We start from the raw sequence: 8,510 nt of genomic DNA, 5'->3' as shown, positions 1-8,510 counted from the left end.
CTCACCTACATCGTCCACATGGGACGACTCGGGAACTCAACTCCTACCCCGGGCAGCTCACCTATCCCCTTATGCCCAGGGGAAGGGTATCAAGCCGTTTGACAGCAGATGCTAGCTGTCAAAACGGCTTTTACGCTGAAACAGGCGGGAGGCAGCAAACAGCTGCGTCCGACGAGGTCGCCAGCCACCGGAAGTCCCCAGGCCGCATGTTCTTGACCGCCCCACCTGCAGCTTCTTCTGCTGAAACCTCTCGCAGAGCATCTTGGAAAGAGACATCTTCCTTAGTGAACAGCCTCTGCTGTAAGTCTCTGTTCCTCAGTCCGCACACAAAACGATCACGCAGTCTTTCCTCTAAGTCTTTGAAATCACATGGTTTAGCTGCTCTTCTCAAAGCTGCAACGTATTCTTTAGCTGATTCCCCAGCTCGCTGATCCCTCTGTTGAAATGTGTGCCTCCAAGCCATGACAGATTGCTTGGGTTGGAAGTGTTCCTTTAAAACTTTCTTCAGATCGGAGTAAGACACCGTTTCCAGCGAGGCCGGGGCAATTAGGTTCTCGGTGAGCTCAAAGGCGTCTTGCCCACAAACGCACAACATTGTGGCAGCCTTTAAGTTTTCCTCCCTTATCTGGTTTACGTGGAAGTACGTCTCGACTCTTGCAACGTAAGATTCCCACCTCTCGGGGTGAGAGACGTCGAATTCCGCTAAACACCCAACTTTCGCCATGATCGAGGATCAGAGTCTTCTTCAGTCGCACGCACCCTCCAGCGATTTCGTACTGGCAGGATAACGCTGACTTCCACGCCGTATTCCTCTTCCGGACTTCTTTGGGTGAGTCTTCCAGCTTCCTTAGCTGTATAGACTGTATCCCACCTTCGTCGCCAGTGTTAAGTCCGGAGAATAATGGCGCTTGAGACGAAGCATTTCTAACAAGTCTTTATTCTCTGCTTCCAATTTATGAACAACCTGAGCAGAGGCACGCAGGCCTCTATTTATACCCTCTGATCCCCGGGCAGATCCATCCAATCACAAGGCAGTCTTTTCCTGCCTTGCGCATGCGCGCAAGGCCGGCGCCACTCAGTCTGGTCCCGGGCAGCTTCTGCAAATGCCCGGGACTCTAGCAACGTCCCGAGCCTGCCTTTGCAGGCTCAGGACACAACAGAGGCTGTTTGTCAGTTTTGGTGGTATCTTTTGAAAATACTGTTCCTCAGGGAGCGGGAGCAGGACCTAAGAGACCTCCACATAGATTGATGAAGGCTGTGGCTAGGAAGGTTGTTGCCCAGTTTCAAACAGTGTGCCAGTTATGTTTCTACCTGGAGTGGAAGCATCTAACAACAATGAGCAGTGCTCTTACACTACTCATTGAACTGTTACTATTCAGCTTTCCTTTAAAGGCCTCTTATTTTAAAAAACACTGGAAAACTAGTTGGTACAAAATTCAGAGCCCTGCCTCTTAAAGAACACTACATGCCAGGAATACATTATACTGCAAACCTATTCATAAGCATTGCTTATCAATAGGTTTGTGGCTGTAAAGTAACATTCTGGCTTTGACCAATGAAAAGGCCAAAGTAATTTCAGAACTGCCATCTCCAAGTAGAATGAACTCATTTGATACACAGACATTGCTTGGGATTCCTTACATGGGTGAAGCTAAGGGAGATGAAGTGAGGAGGAGATGCTTCACTCTCCTGGCCTCCCTACTATGAAATAGCCTTCCACTGGAAGCTTTGCTTGTCTAGTTCCGATGCTTTCTGGAAGCAAATTAAGATGAAGCATTTCTATTTAGTAGTCTTCCAAATTTAGTTATGATGATACAATCTTGTGGGGAGATTTGGCATGCTTCTCTATTTTTAACGATATGTTGGTTTATTTTTTATTGTTATTCTTTTGTACTGTGGTTGTTTTATGTCTTTCTTTGTGTACTGCCAAGAGTCTTATGATTGCAGTACACTGAGAGCATCCTATCATACAGCATCACAGTCTGATTTGGAAGCATCACTGCTTCAGACAGGAAGACGGTGCAGAGAGTGGTGAGGGTGGCCAAAAAGATCATTGGCAGTTCCCTCCCTTCCATCCAGGACATAGCACAGAAGTGTTGCTTGAGCAGGTTCCATAAGATTATCTGGGACACTACACATCCTCTTCACGATCTGTTTTCCTTGTTACCTTCTGGGAGGAGGCTTCGTGGTATCCGAAGCAGAACATCCAGATTCAGCCATAGTTTCATTCCATACAGCATTAAACTTGTGAACTCTCAAGCTTCCTCCTTCCGTTATATATTCAAGGTGGACAGTGTTTAATATTTATTGGTTATGTATATGTAGGGGTGTGGATCTATACATATGTTGTATATAGTACGTTTAGGTGTGTGTCATGTATGTGTTTCACTTTGAGAGCGGATAACTAAATTTCATTTTTGATGTGTGCCGTGTCCACAGTAAAAAAATAACAATAAAGATTAAAACAAAAAACAAAAAAAACCCCATGCATACTTTAGTAATACATATTTCTAACAAATTTGGATAACAATGTTTTCTGTTGCCCCCCCATACCAAGTCAAAACCCAAAATCAAACCAGTTTAAACAACCACATTCCAGCTCTTCCATATTAACATAATGTGATCTTAATTCTTAGATGACTAAGTTTGCATGAATTGAAAATTCAAGATTTTCTTCAAATGTACCCCTCATACATCATATTGTGTCAGCCTAAAGATGAAGTGATGGATCATTCTTAACAAGAGTTGGAAGGGACCTTGGAGATCCAACACCCCCTGCTCAAGTAGGAGACTGTATATCATTCCAGACAAGTGGCGGTCCAGTCTCTTCTTAAAAGCCTCCAGTGATGGAGCATCCACAATTTCTGAAGGCAAGCTGTTCCACTGGTTAAGTGTTCTCACTGTTAGGAAACTTCTCCTTATTCTAGGTTGCTTCTCTCCTCGATTAGTTTCCATCCATTGTTTCTTGTCTTGCCTATTGGTGCTTTGGAAAATAGTTGACCACCTCTTCTTTGTGGCAGCACTTCAAATAATAGAACACTGCTATCATGTCATCCCTAGTCTTTCTTTTCACTAGATTAGACATACCCAATTCCTGCAACCATTCTTCATATGTTTTAGTCTCCAGCCCTCTAATCATCTTTGTTACTCTTTTCTGCACTTTTTCCAATGTCTCAACTTCTTTTTTACAATATGGTGACCAAAAGTGGATGCAGTATTCTAAGTGTGATGTTACTAAGGCTTTATGAAGTGATACTAATATTTAAATATGATTTTGATTCTATCCCTCTGTTAATGCAATCTAGGATTGCATTATCTTATATCAATCTTGTCAGATTGAGCTATTCAGGAAAAGGCCTCACTGATAGAGTAGTTTTGCAAATGTGTCTTTTGCATGCATTGCTTTGTGAAAATCCAATTATCATGCATGGCTCATCAACCATCAACCATCAAAATTTAAACCTGACATTTTAGAGGAAGAAAAACATCTTCCAGAACATTTCTCTCTGCAACATTTTCCACTGATCAAAAATCAAGTTATCTTAATTTAGTTTTACCTTGTTTACCACCAGCCAGCCTTCATCTATCCTGTTTCTAATATTTAGGTCTTCAATTTATTTGCAATCTTTGGGGAAAGAAACAGGGTGATAGTAAATATATAGCCAGCTCATAAATGTAAATAATTGTATCATACCTGTTTGCTAAACTGTAAGCCGCATAGATAGTAGTTGGAAGAAATATATGTGAATCTTAAAGTTATTATCTTTCTGACTACTTTCCAGGAAATGCAGCCATGAATATAAATCACTTAATGACTGGTCAGAGCCATGTCCGTTTTTCAGCTATTTCCAGTTCCTCTATCCTTCAGCTCAAGAGCCATTTACATTTCACCACTTTCCTAATAGATCCTGTATGGCCGGCAATTGAAACCTAACACAGAGAAGCAAGGGGCAGCAACAGGTCCCTCAGGTATCATAGTCCCAGGCTTGATTAGGGAGATGATGACACATAAATAGCTTGAGTTAGGACTTGCAAACACAGGCAGACAAACAGAGGAAATGTGTATGAATTGTGCACCTTTCCTGGCAAGGAAAATATTGCAACAATTGTTCTGCAATATCTCTAGATCCAGGCTTACTTTATCTGCTTGCCATCATTTAACTTTCAGAAAATCTTGCATTACTGATATGATTGTGCAACTCTCGTGTTTTTGAAGATCCCCTACTATCACTTAGTTTCCCTACAAAAACTGAACCTGGCAGCCATGATTTATCAATGTGCCTCCCTTTAGAGTTGCTTTGGGCAGTAGCACTCAAAATGTGGAGAGGGCCTTGTTTCAGAAACATGAAATCTTGTCTCCAAAATACCTTGATGTCCCTAATCACATAAACCAAGAAGCAGAACACTGATGCTCCAGTAGAATGGAAAATATAATATAATGCCATAATCCTGGGATTGGGTATTTTTTTTCATTTTATAACATTTGAATTGGGAAATTGCAACGAGTATGCCAGAGATTTAACTTAATTGCCTTTAATTTACCTATTTCTGAATTTAAGAAGACAAATATATCATTAAGGCCCAATTACAATAAGGAAACTAGCATGAGCTACGCAGATTTCATATCAAAACAGAAAAAACTGATTTTACCTTTTAATTCATCAACGGTTCAAATATCGCAATCCTCATGAGGACTGAGGGATAAACCTGATGTTGACAGATCTGCCCCAACTTAAACACTTAGGAAAGAAGACCCTTGATTCCATTTGATTGAAGTGATAAGTTCTTTTACTAAAGTTAAGTGATTGCAGCGAAAGTAAAGCTAGATCTGAATATCCCTGCACAAAGGTTATACTTTCCCCCCCTTTCCCTGGCTCTCCCCCTTGGCCAGTCCATCAGTGTCCAATAGTATGCCTTTTCAATGTTTTGGGAACAGCTCAGATGTTTGGCACCTCTCACTGCAGTTTCGCATTCAATTCCCAGGCCAGGTATCCTTGGCAGCTGGTTTATTCTGATTTGGAACCTCTGATTCTTGTCAACGTGTCTCACCTCCTGCCATTTGTCTTCTCCTTCCCAGGCCCATATATTACTACCCCAAATTCCTCGCTCCCCTTGTGATTTATGGCAGGATGCTAGCTAAGTAAAGAAGCTGAAAATGGCAAATCTGACAGACATAGAGGAGAAATTCCATTCATTTTCATGTAATTATCTTCATTATATCTGCAACCACCTGCTTGTGTTGAGTGGATATATACCCACACAATCATATACAAGAGAGTAATACAATTGACTTCATCAGTGACTTAGATGAGAGAACTGAAGGGGAACTCATCAGATTTGCAGATGACACCAAACTGGCAGGAGTAGTCAACACCCCAGAAGACAAATTCAGGATCCAAAAAGACCTTGACAAACTTGAACAATGGGCCCTATCCAACAAAATGAGTTTCAGTGTGGAGAAAAGCAAAGTTTTATATTTAGGCAGGAAAAATCAAAGGTACAAGTACAAAGATACAGATTGGACGAGACCTGGCTTAAAAACAGTAACTGTGACAGGGACCTTCGAGTCTTAGTGGACGATCACTTGACTATGAGCCAGCAGTGCGCAGCAGCAGCCAAAAAAGCCAATACAATCCTGGGTTGTATAAACAGAGGCATAGAATCAGGATCACACGAGGTATTAGTACTGCTTTATAAAGCCCTAGTAAGACCACACCTGGAATATTGCAGCCCATTTTGGTCAGCATATCACAAAAAAGATGTTGAGAGTTTGGAAAAAAAAATCAGAGAAGTGTAACTAAGGTGATCAAAGGCCTGGAGACTAAAACATACGAAGAACGGCTGTGGGTCTTGGGTTTGGCTAGTCTAAAGAAAAGAAGAAATAGGGGAGACATGATAGCAGTATTCCAGTATTTGAGGGCTGGCACCAAGAAGAGGGGGTCATGTTATTCACCAAAGCACCAGATTGCAGGACAAGAAACAATGGCTGGAAACTGATCCAAGAGAGAAGCATCCTAAAATTAAGGAGAAACTTCCTGCCAGTGAGGACAATTAACCAGTGGAACAGCTTACCTCTAGAAATCGTGGGCGGTCCATCACTGGAGATTTTTAAGAAGAGGCTAGAGATGGTATAAGTCCATGGTGGCGAACCTATGGCACACGTGCCACAGGTGGCACGGAGGGGCGGGCTGCTCCCCTCCCCCTCTCCACGTGTGTCAGCGCTTTTGCTTTCTTTCTCTGCACCGGGAGTCGGAGCAGCTGCAAGAACTGGGCGGGGACAGGTGAGAAGCCAGAAGTGGCACAGAGAAAGAGGTGTTGAGACGAGCTCAAGGGCTAAGGAGGGAATGGGGAAAAAGATCACTCTTGCCACAATCTCCCTTCTGTTGGCCACTGGGAAGACTGGCGGCATGGCTTGGCACGACTACACCAGGAAACTCCAGTGCCCCGGACTTGCAAATGAGTTTCGGCGCTCCCAGGTTTTAGTGCAGCAATGGGATGAAACTCAGCAAAGCGTTGAGTTCTCTTTGCGTGGGTTTGTGGTGCCTTTGCGAGAATGGCTGCTCCCCTCTGCCTTCCCATCTCCCCTTAGCTAGGGCGCTTTGGCATGGCAAGCTGGGGAAGATGATTGAAAGCCCTTCTTAAGATTTTAAGTGGGGCGGTGGAGGGGGTGAAGGTGGCGCGGAAAGTCTGGGCAGGGCAATCCATGCGGGGAATGGGGGGGAAACGGCAGTGGCAGCAGGGCGATCTGTGAGGCGGGTGGGGGAAAATGGCAGCAGCAGGGCAATCCATGCGACAGGTGGGGAAAACGACAGCGATGGCAGGGGGATCTGTGCAGCAGATGGGGGCAAACCTGACCCACTTGTTCCATGGCCACTTTAGCCAAGCCGCATTGCAGCAGCACTGGGGGCAATATGTAAGGCAGCAAAGAGTAGCGTCACACCGAAACCAGCCGTTTGCCACCTCCTGCATAATGCCGCTGCAATGAGGCCACGGAACAAGTTGGTCGATGATAAGAAACTGGCAGCAGCCCCACGTGTGTTCGACCCAATCGTTGGACAGCGCCCATCTCCCACTTCCCCGACCAAACCCACGCAGAGCCCTGACCTGGTTCCTTACCTCCAACTGGCTTATTCCACGGCCTCATGGCAGCAGAACTGGAGAGGAGGCGGAAAATGGCACTGACTTTTCTAGCCTGCCCTATCTACGTTTCCTGGTAAAATACATGGGAAAATCCCATTGGCGGAAAATTCCACTTAGGGCTAGGGTTAGGTCACCGTGAACTCATAGATCAAAATGGACATTGCCAACAAATTCGGAGTGCTTGGCTACGGTTAGGAAGGCACTTACTTATCTAGACTGCCCTCTCTATGTTTCCTGGTAAAATACATGGGAAAATCCCATTGGCGGAAAATTCCACTTAGGATTAGGGTTAGGTCACCGTGAACTCATAGAGCAAAATGGACATTGCCAACAAATTCGGAGTGCTTGGCTATGGTTAGGAATGCACTTAGTTTTCTAGTCTGCCCTATCTATGTTTACTGGTAAAATACATGGGAAAATCCCATTGGTGGAAAATTCCACTTAGGATTAGGGTTAGGTCACCATGAACTCATAGAGCAAAATGGACATTGCCAACAAATTCAGAGTGCTTGGCTATGGTTAGGAAGGCACTTAGTATTCTAGTCTGCCCTATCTACGTTTCCTGGTAAAATACATGGGAAAATCCCATTGGCGGAAAATTCCACTTAGGGTTAGGGTTAGGTCACCGTGAACTCATAGAGCAAAATGGACATTGCCAACAAATTCGGAGTGCTTGGCTACAGTTAGGAAGGCACTTACTTATCTAGACTGCCCTCTCTATGTTTCCTGGTAAAATACATGGGAAAATCCCATTGGCGGAAAATTCCACTTAGGATTAGGGTTAGGTCACCGTGAACTCATAGAGCAAAATGGACATTGCCAACAAATTCGGAGTGCTTGGCTATGGTTAGGAAGGCACTTAGTTTTCTAGTCTGCCCTATCTACGTTTCCTGATAAAATACATGGGTAAATCCCATTGGCGGAAAATTCCACTTACGATTAGAGTTAGGTCACCGTGAACTCATAGAGCAAAATGGACATTGCCAACAAATTCGGAGTGCTTGGCTACAGTTAGGAAGGCACTTACTTATCTAGACTGCCCTCTCTATGTTTCCTGGTAAAATACATGGGAAAATCCCATTGGAGGAAAATTCCACTTAGGGTTAGGGTTAGGTCACCATGAACTCGGAGAGCAAAATGGACATTGCCGACAAATTTGGAGTTCTTGGGAATGGTTAGGAAGGCACTTACTTTTCTAGACTGCCCTATCTATGTTTCCTGGTAAAATACATGGGAAAATCCCATTGGAGGAAAATTTCACTTAGGGTTAGGGTTAGGTCACCATGAACTCGGAGAGCAAAATGGACATTGCCAACAAATTCGGAGTGCTTGGCTACGGTTAGGAAGGCACTTAGTTTTCTAGTCTGCCC

The sequence above is a fragment of the Protobothrops mucrosquamatus genome, unplaced genomic scaffold (assembly GCF_001527695.2).
Source record: "Protobothrops mucrosquamatus isolate PMUCROS unplaced genomic scaffold, P.Mucros_1.0 scaffold474, whole genome shotgun sequence".
Taxonomy (NCBI): domain Eukaryota; kingdom Metazoa; phylum Chordata; class Lepidosauria; order Squamata; family Viperidae; genus Protobothrops; species Protobothrops mucrosquamatus.
The sequence above is the reverse complement of the archived record's forward strand: the minus strand, read 5'-3'. Positions refer to the sequence as shown.